The sequence below is a fragment of the Periplaneta americana genome, chromosome 12, assembly GCF_040183065.1.
Source record: "Periplaneta americana isolate PAMFEO1 chromosome 12, P.americana_PAMFEO1_priV1, whole genome shotgun sequence".
Classification (NCBI taxonomy): Eukaryota; Metazoa; Arthropoda; class Insecta; order Blattodea; family Blattidae; genus Periplaneta; species Periplaneta americana.
In genome coordinates, this window is record NC_091128.1 from 150,946,974 (window position 1) to 150,959,082 (window position 12,109).

Sequence of the window (12,109 nt, forward strand, 5' to 3'; positions counted from 1 at the left end):
TTTCAGAAGACTTACCTTAGTTCATGTGAAACACGTGCACATCATATTAGGTGCTGGAAGTGATCACTATTCTCCGCTAACAGTAGCTCTTCTAATTTTGATCCCTGTCTGGGCCTTGAAGGAATTTGTAATGGGCAAAGAGAGCGCAAGAGGTTTTCTCGGGATTCTCCCGTTTCCCCTCGCCATTATCATCGTTCCACTAATACTCCAAAATCACCCTCATTCTGTGAGGTCCCGAGCCAGGACTCCAGAACAAATAAAAAATGACTGAAAGTTGTACACATTGTGTTTACTAAAGACTATTATTCTAATTTTGATCCCGATAAAAACAAAAGAAACTGTATTCATCCGCGAACGAAGATGGTGATTCATGCTTACTCGACACTCTTTGCAAGTGCAAGCCGAAAACATGGCATGTCAGAGGTGTACGCAGAAAATTATTTCAGAGTTGTGTTCCAAACACGATGTTTAGAAATTCTGCTTGTTAGGATAAACTTACAATTAAATGTGAGTTAAACATAATCGTAGCCACCGGCGTAGCTCAGTCAGCTGAGGCGCTTGCCTGTCGATTCGGAGTTGCGCTTGGGCGTGGGTTCGATTCCCGCTTGGGCTGATTATCTTGTTGGGTTTTTTCCCCCCGGGGTTTTCTTCAACCGTAAGGCGAATGTCAGGTAATCTGTGGCGAATCCTCTGCCTCATCTCGCCAAGTATCATCGCTCTATCATCATTCCCATCGACGCTAAATAACATAGTAGTTGATACAGCGTCGTTAAATAACCAAATAAAAACATAATCTTAAATTCAGTAGATATTAATATAAACTAATAAAATTACGCATTATTATTATTATTATTATTGTTATTGTTATTATTATTATTATTATTATTATTATTATTATTATTATTATTATTATTAAAAATTCAGACGTTTGAGATGGCCAGGGCATGTAGCACGTATGGGTGAATCTAGAAATGCATATAGAGTGTTAGTTGGAAGACCTGAGGGGAAAAGACCTTTGAGGAGGCTAAGGCGTAGATGGGAGGATAATACTAAAATAGATTTGAGGGCGGTAGGATATGATGATAGAGACTGGATTAATCTTGCTCAGGACAGGGACCGATGGCGGGTTTATGTGGGGCGGCAATGAACCTTAGGCTTCCTTAAAATCCATTATTTGTAAGTAAATTCAAATTTTAAATTTCGAGGGAATAATATCTCTATGTTCGTGCTCCTCGTATGTCACTGGCATTAGTATTAAATCACTATGTGTAATACATAAAATATAATGTGTATATCTTATAATGGGGAACCATCGTGCTAATCACATGATACCTCCATTCTGGTTAGATGATCATGCACCTTTGCTTCGGCATGTGACACAAGGCCAGAAGCCGGCTGGTCATTTGGGCCCTTAAAAGGGTTGTAGCGTCACGGGTTAAGAAATAGAGCAATTAAAGTTATTGCAGATGTTTCATATTGTCTTTTATTTCAGACTTGAAATATTGTGTAAACTAGAACGGAATTTGCGTGTTTGTAAATTACACTACCATTATCTTGTACTCTTTAATAGCAGGTCTTCCCCGTGTAGGATTGACGCACCACAACTCTAATTTTTTTCGCTGCACTATTGCCCTTTGTGCACTATGTGAGGCACCGATTGATATTAATGGAACAATGGTGGCAACTGGAGTAACCTGCAAAAATCTACTCCCGTGCACCATTTTTTGCCCATCACACATTCCATTTTGACCCATCGGATTCCAACCTGGGTTACCAGCGTCGGAAGCCTTTGCTCTAGCTGCTCTGTCACCGGTGCGCCACAGTACCAATATATTGTTTTTATAATAAAAATCAAGTTACTTTCGTTTTATTGTATTTTCATGTCATTTGTAATGTTCATTTGACTTTACTTGAATTTAAATAATTCTGTAGAAGAATAAAGTAGGCTAACTGCTGTAGCTATAGCTACTAAGGTCGCAGATATAACATAACATTTTAAAATCAACTTGACCAAGGTCCTAAATGGAGCAGTTAGGCCTGTCACACGTCAGGGTTGATGACATATGACTCTCACATACATCACTGTCCGAGCAAGAGGAATGCATATATTAATGTATAGTTGGAAGAGCCGCTATGACCAGATCAACAGATTTTCTGTAGTCCGCAGACTTTCATATGTCCATATGTTCATGCTGTAAAGCACTGGCTTAATAATATGAACTTTTTATACGTGAGAGCCCGGATTTGTAAACTGAATGATTGAGAGAAACATTCTCGCTGCAGCTTTCAAAGACAACTGACAATAAAGTAAAAAAAAAAATATATATTAATTCATAATTTTATATTGAACTGCACAATGATATATCCAGTTTGTTGATAACTCCCCAAAAAAATAAATAAGTGTAATACCATAGTCCAGTACAGGATTGGGCAGAATTATGCACTCTGTGCTTGCACGGTGTACTACGAGAGAAGTGTGCTTCTAGAGTGCACGAAAACCGGTTTATTCAAGTTTGCGGTACGCACTGTATGTTTCAAAAGAAAATGTTATTCTACCAAACTAAATAAGAACACAAAGTAATGAAACACTTCCTTAAACATAAAACAAAACATGTCTGTTGCACATTAATTCATATTACTCAATTTCTCAAGATTTGGAGAAACTGTATTAGCACAAGCTGTGCGAAGAACTGCCGTTAAAAGCCCTTCATTTCTTGTTTGAGATTTGTTTATTTTCGTAATAGAAAATAACTGTTCACATCTAGAAAGAATCCAGTATAGGGCAGCTAAATTTGTTAAAGGTAAAAGAGAAGATGGAAACGATACGATAAAAGACCTTAGATTGGAAACTTTGGAAAACAGACGTAGGAAAACTAGAATAACATCATTGTATAGAGCACATCTAGGTCAGAAAGCATGGGTAGACATAACGGCTCGGTTAGAAAAGCCAACGTACTATGGTAGGAACGATCATGATTTTAAAATCAAATGTAGGAAACAGAAAACGGATGTCGGTAAATTCTCATTTTTAAATAGAACTATAAATGATTGGAATGACCTACCTGCAACGGTCTTTGAGGGCTGTCCTTCCTTAAGGAGATTCAAGAATAACTTAAAAAGCTGTGTATAAAATGCAAATTAAAATTAAGGTGACATTTAACATTTAATATTTTAAGGTGACATGTATTTATTTAGCCTGACGAGTTACTTCCTTGGTTTGAATTGTAAATTATTTAAAAATAGCGTGTAAGAGGGCCTTAGACTAGAAATGTTTAGTTTAAATGTAGTTCTGTTTATAAGTATGCATAAGGGTGTAATTATTTGACTTATTTGAACTGTTGTATCAGTGAAGCTAAGTGAGTCAGTGAAGTTATGGTTTTACAGTGCAGTGAACAGTTCCGATCAGTGATAATTTATAGCGTCAATGAAATGTGTCCTATGTGTTATAGAGTGGCAGTGAAATGTGTTACAGAGTATCAGTGAAATGTGTGCTAAAGTGTCAGTGAAATGCGTCATAGTGCCACTACAGGGAGTGAGATGAGAGCAAAGTGAAAGACTATTGAAACTTATGTAGGGCCTATACATAATTATGTAGGTTGTATTGTAAAATTAGGTATTTTATTTATGTTTTATTATTATTGTGTTAAGTTGTATTGTGTATTCTTATTGTATTGTGTATAAAATTGTATATGTATTTTTATTGTATATTGCTTATCATTTTATTGTGTATTGTTTATATTGTGTATACCACTGCCACTGGGTGCTTGCCCACTTGCAGTGTAAATAAATACATACATAAGTGGAATCAAATAAACACAAAACTTTCTCACACAGCTTATGCAGATTGGGAAAGCGTCCTCTTGGGAATCCGTCATAAAACTGCATAAGACTCGACCTTGAATCATATTTCGCTCGCATCTCCCAATCACATCGCAGGTCAATCAATTCACACTATAATGAAGGGGGGACGTTATCAATAATCAGTTGGAATCAGAACACGTAGCAAAAATACGCAAATCCATATCCAGGCAATCTAAATCGTGGAACCTTGATGTAAATTCCTCTAATAGACCGGATAGAATACATGCGTACATTTCGAAATTTTCATTGTTAAAATTTCTATGCGCTTAGATAAGGATGGGAAATGATATATTTCGCCCTTTTGCATTTGACGTATCCATAACAGCAATTTCTCCTTAAAAGCTGCAATTCTATCAGCAAATTGTGTACAGTATTAAGAATTTCTTTTCCCTGAAGTCCTAAATTTAGCTAATTTAAAGCTGTAAGGTCTGTTATAGCTGCTGGCACACTACAGCGCTCGCACTTGGAATTCCCCGTGCGCACGGAGGGCAAATGCACTCAAACGCCCATCGCTGGTCTAGTACATACAGCCACGAAGCTTGAGGTTTTTTTTTTTTTTTTTTTTTTTTTTTTTGCATTTCTCGCGATATAATACTCCAAGCGGTTAGCAACTGAGAGTACTAGAAACAATAGACTGTGCGATAGTAGCGATCCTAGTGGCTAGCAACTAAAGTTCAACTGTCATTGGAAGCATATTCCCTACGTATTGAGCTTCGTGACTGTATTTACTAAACTGTAATATAATAGCCGATCTTTAAATATATTGGGCATTATAATGTATTTGGATCACAATACAAATTGTTATATATTACGTCTTGGAATACACAGTCTACTGTTATCAATTAAACAAGAGTTTGGATACAAGTTAAATCTTCCATCCACACATTACAGAAACAGAAAAGAACATGATTACAAAATTTATGCAGTCTTCGAGTAGATACGACCTAGCAAGGGCGGCTGATTGACTGAGGCAAGCGAAGCCGGGCCCGTCAGTTTGCTTCCTTAAACTCTAAATTTTAGTGTTTTTTACTCGTATATAACATATTATATTAGTTACCGTATTTGAAGGAAGCGTATAAAGTTGCAGAAGTAGAAAACTTTGTCTTGCAGTAAAATTTGTTCCTGAGGCCCGAAATGTTCTGCATGAGCCTGGCTTCTGCATTTTGTATGTTACCACAAGTTTTGAGGTTGCACTCGGAAGCTAACTGAGGCACATTTCTTGTAGCCTCGTAGTCTTAGTAGCAGGTATTCGCCCACCCAACAGCTTTCACTTCTCCCATTCAGAACCCGATTTTTTGTCAATGTCGGTCTGAAGGGTGGGATAGGATGAGAATAACAACGGTGAATCGTGGTGTGCTCCAGTGTGGTTATGTGTTTCCGGAAAATAGGAATCCGAAAGAGATGCCAGAAATAATTATAATAATTGTAATAAATTCATTATTAGAGTATCCTTTTCGAGAGGAAATAATATTAAAAAAAAGGAAAGTTTTAAATTAAGACAGACCTACGCCATCACTGAAATTTTTCAGAAAGATGATCTTAAAACACGAGCTTTCAGTGCATCCCAATGTCGCAGATTTTAACATTTTTTTTTTTTGGCCCAGTCAATAATACACTAAATTTAGGTTCGAATATTCACTGAAAACGAAAGGTCGTGCAAACTTCTAACGTGGCAAAACTGAAGGCCCAGACTGCGCAGTGTCGCAGATTTGAACATTTTTTTGGCCCAGTCAAAAGTGTCGTTGTTTTGATATTGCCGGTTATTTGGGATTTTACTGTACTATTATCTTTATTGGTCCCGCGCCGTGGCGTCGCGGTCTAAGGCATCCTGCCTAGGACTCGCGTTACGGAATGCGCGCTGGTTCGATTCCTCATGGGGGAAGAAATTTTCTCTTGAAATTTCGGCCAGTGTATGGGACCGGTGCCCACCCAGCATCGTGATGCACTTGGGGAGCTACGATAGGTAGCGAAATCCGGTTGCGAATACCAGCTATAACGGCTGGGGGGATCATCGTGCTAACCACACGATACCTCCATTCTGGTTGGATGATCGTCCACCTCTGCTTCGGCATGTAGGCGTGAAGCCAGCAGCCGGCTGGTCGGTCTAGGCCCTTCACGGGCTGTAGCGCCACGGATTATTATTATTATCTTTATTGAAGATTTTTGCGTATCAATTAGGCCTAAATACTGGATTGATATTTAATATTAATAAATTAATTTATATATACATACATACAAGTAGTGAAGATGGCGTTCAACAAGACGTACAAAATCTGCATGTATCTTAATTGAATGTCGTTTTCAACTTGCTTCTTTCAATATTCTTCCCAGATTGCATGCGTAAACGAATGGAAAATTGAGCCGTGTAAATAATAATAATAATAATAATAATAATAATAATAATAATAATAATGGCTTTATTTAACCTGGCAGAGTTAAGGCCGCAAGGCCTTCTCTTACACTCAACCAGGATTAAAACTTGCTTACACAGTTGAACATAAAACTGGATTGGAATTAAGTAATTACATACTGATACAATTTAGGTACATAATGAGATCAAAAGAGGTAGTTACATAAAATTTACTTCATAAAATAAAAATAAACATAGTGAAATACATATTAATGTTGTTAGAATCAAATACAAATCACATAAAAACAGAAGCCGATAATTCAATAAAAAAAATGTACACAGTAAAAATAAAAATAAACACATTAGTATACATATTAGTATTAGATTACAATTAAGTAGAATTTACATAATTAAACCAGAAACCGACAATTGAATAAAATGTACACAAAAAATAGATTAATAAAAAAAATAACAACACAGTGGGATACATATTGGTGTTAAGTGATAAATAAACACGATTTAGATAATAAAAATAAGAAACGAAAAAAATAAATAAAAATAAATACAGTGGAACACATTCCATTAAATATTTGCAACGCGTTAGGTCTGGCAACTCATCATAAGATATTTTTCTAATTTACGTTTAAAGGAAATTAAAGTTCGGCAGCCCTTGACTTCAGGCGGCAGAGAATTCCAGTGACGAGAAGTAGCAACAGTGAAAGATGAAGAATAAAGAGATGATATGTGCACCTTTAGTTAGGTCCTATTTAAAGGTACCGTCATTTCCCATAACCATGGTCCTGGAACACAATGGTCCACGATACAACTATTCAAAGAACATTGTAGAAGTAACATAGACCGTTTGTAGATGGCTGCAGTGACTTGACTTCAAACTACAGTACAGCAAAAATATAGATAAACGAGGTACTACGTAATGGAGTACAAAATTTTAATGAACCATAGTTGTGTTCCAGGACCATAGTTATGGGAAATGGCGGTAGTTGTAGAGTAGGTTTTTCCGAAGCCCTTGTCACATATGACAGTCTAATAATTTTAAAGAAACGGGATTTCGTAACTACAGTATTAAGATTATGCATATGTATTCGTCTGAAACACAAGTTTCATACATTCAAATAATGGTCAGTCTTCATGTCTCCTGACAAAGAGCCGGCCTACACCAACTAGTGCTGAGTAGCCTACTCAACTGTTGTGGTCCCCAGCAGCTATTATATTCGCAGTTGAGATTTGAATAGGAAGGTGATGGAGCTGTGATGAGAGTTAAGTTAGCCTGACAGGATAATGGGTGTCACTTCCCTCTAGGCACCGACTGCAGTGTCAATAATGATAGTGGTGGGTGGCTTGGTCCAGCAGAGTGGAGTGAGGAGACTGCATCATAAATTTATGTTCTCTTGAAATTAATACCGCCTTCTTCACTAGCTACATCTTCTCTCAAATTACTCGTAATTGTCTAGTAAAACATACGACCAATTTCTTAACATGACGTTATGACTGCGAAGCACACATATACAGTATAGGCCTGATATGAATTAACTTAACTAACAAAGGTTCATTATCATCGCCATATAAACCTGACCTGATATTCAATTCTTTTAGTGTTAAGCAAGCATATTCTCAGAAAACATTAGTCAAGACTTTTTAATTTTTATTATTTTGCCGTTTTTACTCGAGAATCTTATACTCAGGGCCTTATTTACGCATGAGCCACATGGGTCCGGCCCAGGATGGCAAATTCGTAGGGGCGGAAAAATTTGGAGAAAAAAAAAATCAAGCTGAAAATAAATTTTCGATATTTTCCTATTTCGCAGATGCCTGCTTTAGATATCATTTATTAAACTGTTATTACATGCCATTTTTTTATATTTTGATTGCATAAATTAATATTGGTGGGGACGCAAAATTTTTTCGGATCTATGGGTGTAATACTATCTAAATACAGGACATGCAAGAAAGTATTTTCCACTCTTCACTCATTAAAAAGATTGTACCACTATCCAGCTAAATTAAAGCAGACGCTTGTATAGACTCTTATTATGCCTCATTTCGATTATTGTGACGTTTTATTCAGTGATCTCAGGGTGGATTTATCCCAGAAACTGCAACGTGTTCATAATGCGTGTGTTCGTTTCATTTGTAATGTCCGCTACTACGATCACATTTCGCCTTCTTTCGATAAATTATTGTGGCTCAGGTTAAATGAGAGGAGAAAGTTACATTCCCTTTCTCTCTTATACTGAATTTTGCACACCTCTACTCCCTCTTACTTATCTGTCCGATTCCACAGTCTTTCTCGGTTTCATAACTTAAATACTCTGTCACAATATGATAACACGCTAGAAATACCACTTCACACATCATCTCTTTATTCTTCATCTTTCACTGTTGCTACTTCTCGCCACTGGAATTCTCTGCCGCCTGAAGTCAAGGGCTGCCGAACTTTAATTTCCTTCAAATGTAAATTAGAAAAATATCTTATGATGAGTTGCCAGACCTAACGCGTTGCAAATATTTAATGGAATGTGTTCAACTGTATTTATTTTTATTTTTTATTTTCTTTTTTGTTTCTTATTTTTATTGTGTAATCATATAAATCGTATTTATTTATCACACTTAACGTCAATATGTATCCCACTGTGTTGTTTTTTATTATTAATCTATTTTTTGTGTACATTTTATTCAATTGTCGGTTTCTGGTTTAATTATGTAAATCCTACTTAATTGTAATATAATACTAATATGTATAGGCCTACTAATGTGTTTATTTTTATTTTTACTGTGTACATTTTTTTTTATTGAATTATCGGCTTCTGTTTTTATGTGATTCGTATTTGATTCCAGCAACATTAATATCTACTTCACACTATGTTTATTTTTATTTTATGAGGTAAATTTTTATGTAACTACCTCTTTTGATCTCATTATGTACCTAAATTGTATCAGTGTGTAATTACTTAATTCTGATCCAGTTTTATTTTCAACTATGTAAGCAAGTTTTAATCCTGGTTGAGTGTAAGAGAAGGCCTTACAGCCTTAACTCTGCCAGGTTAAATAAAGCCATTATTATTATTATGATTATATAGTAATTACTACTGTTACTATTACCACTAGCACTACTACCATCAAGGGCGTAAGCGAAAGGGAGTTACCGGGTTTGAACTCTTCCTTGAACTTTTTGGAAAAAATGACATGTTTAGATTTGAGTATTTTTTTTATCCATAATCGTTTTCCCTTCTCTAATTTTTCAATGTCAGAGTACTGAAATCTACATTGACATAAGCCATAGTCCTTCTACCCCTCCTTCAATATAATCCCGGCACGTTCGAATTATAATAATTCTATCTATCTTATAGAGAATTATAGAGAGATCTACCGCCTAGCACAATTCATGTAATAAAATGAAGCCGACACAATATTAAATTTAACTTGTTGTGAAACATATTGAAAAAGTTGTTTTGACAGTTCTGCAGTGCAGATGTTAAATATTGTGCATTGTCGATTTCAAACTCATTTTAAGAGCTGTATTCACCTGTTCCTTAGTTTGAGTTCTGACTTTACTGTGAACCACTCTTTTTACATTTTGTGCATTTGATAGTTCATATTTTTAATATAAACTTTACATTATCATTCCGGGTTTCTTTGTTATGTCTAAGCGGCCACAACGCTCAATTTTACAGTTTTTTAGCAAAAAGTCGCAGAGTGATTTTCGCGAGTTAGTGAAAATTTCACATTGCCAAATGTTTCTTTGCAACTGCAGCATGACGATGTTGTCGTGAATGTTCTATCCGGAACTAGTTTTACATTCCCCTGTGAAAACTCAGCTGATAATAATAATAATAATAATAATAATAATAATAATACACAGAATTTAAAATACCGATAATATAAATTGTAAACAATTTTAATAATGTCTTCCCCCTTGACAAAATTCTGAGTACGCCACTGATTACCATCACTACTACTACTGCTACTGCTACTGCTACTGCTACTGCTACTGCTACTACCACCTTCATACTTTTGCATCAGCTCTGATTGTTGCGTTGACATCCAAAGATTCTATTCCTTGTTTGAGTGTTGTTTCATCTGTAATTTCCACTTGGTAAACTAATTTCTTGGGATGAATAATTTCAAGGGAAAACTTGTTCCAGGGCGGGTATCGATCCCGGGATCTTTGGCTTAGTGCACCAACGCTCTATCGACTGAGCTACCCAGGAATTACACCCGACACCGTCTCAATTTTTCCCTTTATATCCACACACCTCAAGTGGGCTGACAAGACGCCAGAAACCCAACTTGAGTGCACACAAACTCTATGTGACTTGAATTTTGGTTTTCTGTATATATTATGAAAATCTGGGATCCAATGACTCGGAAAATGACGATATAGATGTTGGCGAACTTTTCTAGTGTAGTGAGCAGGGTCCACATCATGCATAAACCACATCTCTTCACGTGTCTGTAGTGGAACATCCTGCAGAAGGTCTGGCAGCGTAGATTGCAGAACGTGAAGATACTCCACACATCTTATCTTGCGGGCAGCTCAAGTGGATCTAGCAGCTCTTCTCGGAAGATCTCAATCCACAGATGTATTGATGATTCTTGTTGAAACCTTCCCCAATAAATGGCTTTAGGGTTTCTTTCTGCCCATATGTCGATATTATGAAAATTTAAAACACCATTGTGGGTGATAGAAGATTCATCAGCAACCAACACTTACACGGAAATTCTGCAGAATTTTTATACTGTTCTGAGAACCAGGTGCAGAATTCAGTTGTGTACCCTTGCCTTGCCAAGCTCCTTGTGCTTACAGTGGACCTCTTTTCAACGATTTTCAGAATTTATTCTTGTCGCCATAGCTCTGCAGCATCATATTGCAGTCCAGGACCCACGATCCAAGGATGAAGAGATCCTATATCCCAGAGTTTGGTGCACAGCAGCAAACATTAATCTATTTGGAATCCGATGATTTGGAAATCTTTGCTTATAGAGCTCCCTTGTCACATTTGCAGATTCCCCCGCATTTAATGAATTTCGCCTGATTTAACATTAGTAAATCCTTCCATTATGTCAAATGTTGGCGAGTGAGTTTTCCGCAAGATTAATAACCCTGAATGTGTATGCTGAAGTATATAGTCGAAGATGTTTCATAGTACGATTATTCATAAAACATCAGACTATATAATACGTGAAATGTATGGAAAAACTCTAAGGATAGGGAAAAAAATGTAGGACGTTGTTTTATATGCATTTTTCTTAACAAATATAAAAATATTTGCATGTATATCCTTTACACCCTATATATTTCTTTTATTTTAGTAGGTTATTTTACGATGCTTTATCAACATCTCAGGTTATTTAGCGTTTGAATGAGGTGAAAGTGATAATGCCAGTGAAATGAGTCCGGGGTCCAGCACAGAAAGTTACCCAGCATTTGCTCATATTGGGTTGAGGGAAAATCCCTGAAAAAACCTCAACCGGGTAACTTGCTCTGACCGGGAATCGAACCCGGGCCACCTGGTTTCGCGACCAGACATGCTAACCGTTACTCCACAGGTGTGGACTACACCTTATTCATCTGTCGTAAAAAAATCTTGGCTTCTTTTTTGATAATAATCTAAGTTGGAATTTTCAAGTTAAAGAAACGATCAAAAAAATCTGTTCCTCCATTTACTGTTTGAGTCTCTTGAGAAACTTCTTGCCCCAGCAACTAAAACTTACCCTAGTACAAACCCTAGTAATGCCGCACTTCGATTATTGTGACGTTTTGTTAAGTGACCTAAGTTCTGAACTGTCAGTCAAGTTACAGCGAGCTCAGAATATGTGCATCAGATACGTGTGCAGCATCCGATGATATGATCACATATCACTGTCCTTTGCAAGTCA

The 12,109-nt window shown here is 36.6% G+C and overlaps 1 protein-coding gene across 1 annotated transcript in view; it reads left to right on the forward strand.

Annotated features, from left to right (window-relative positions):
• Window positions 1–12,109, forward strand: part of mnd (L-type amino acid transporter minidiscs) — a 115,273-nt gene that overhangs the window by 81,006 nt on the left and 22,158 nt on the right. The window lies entirely within an intron of this gene.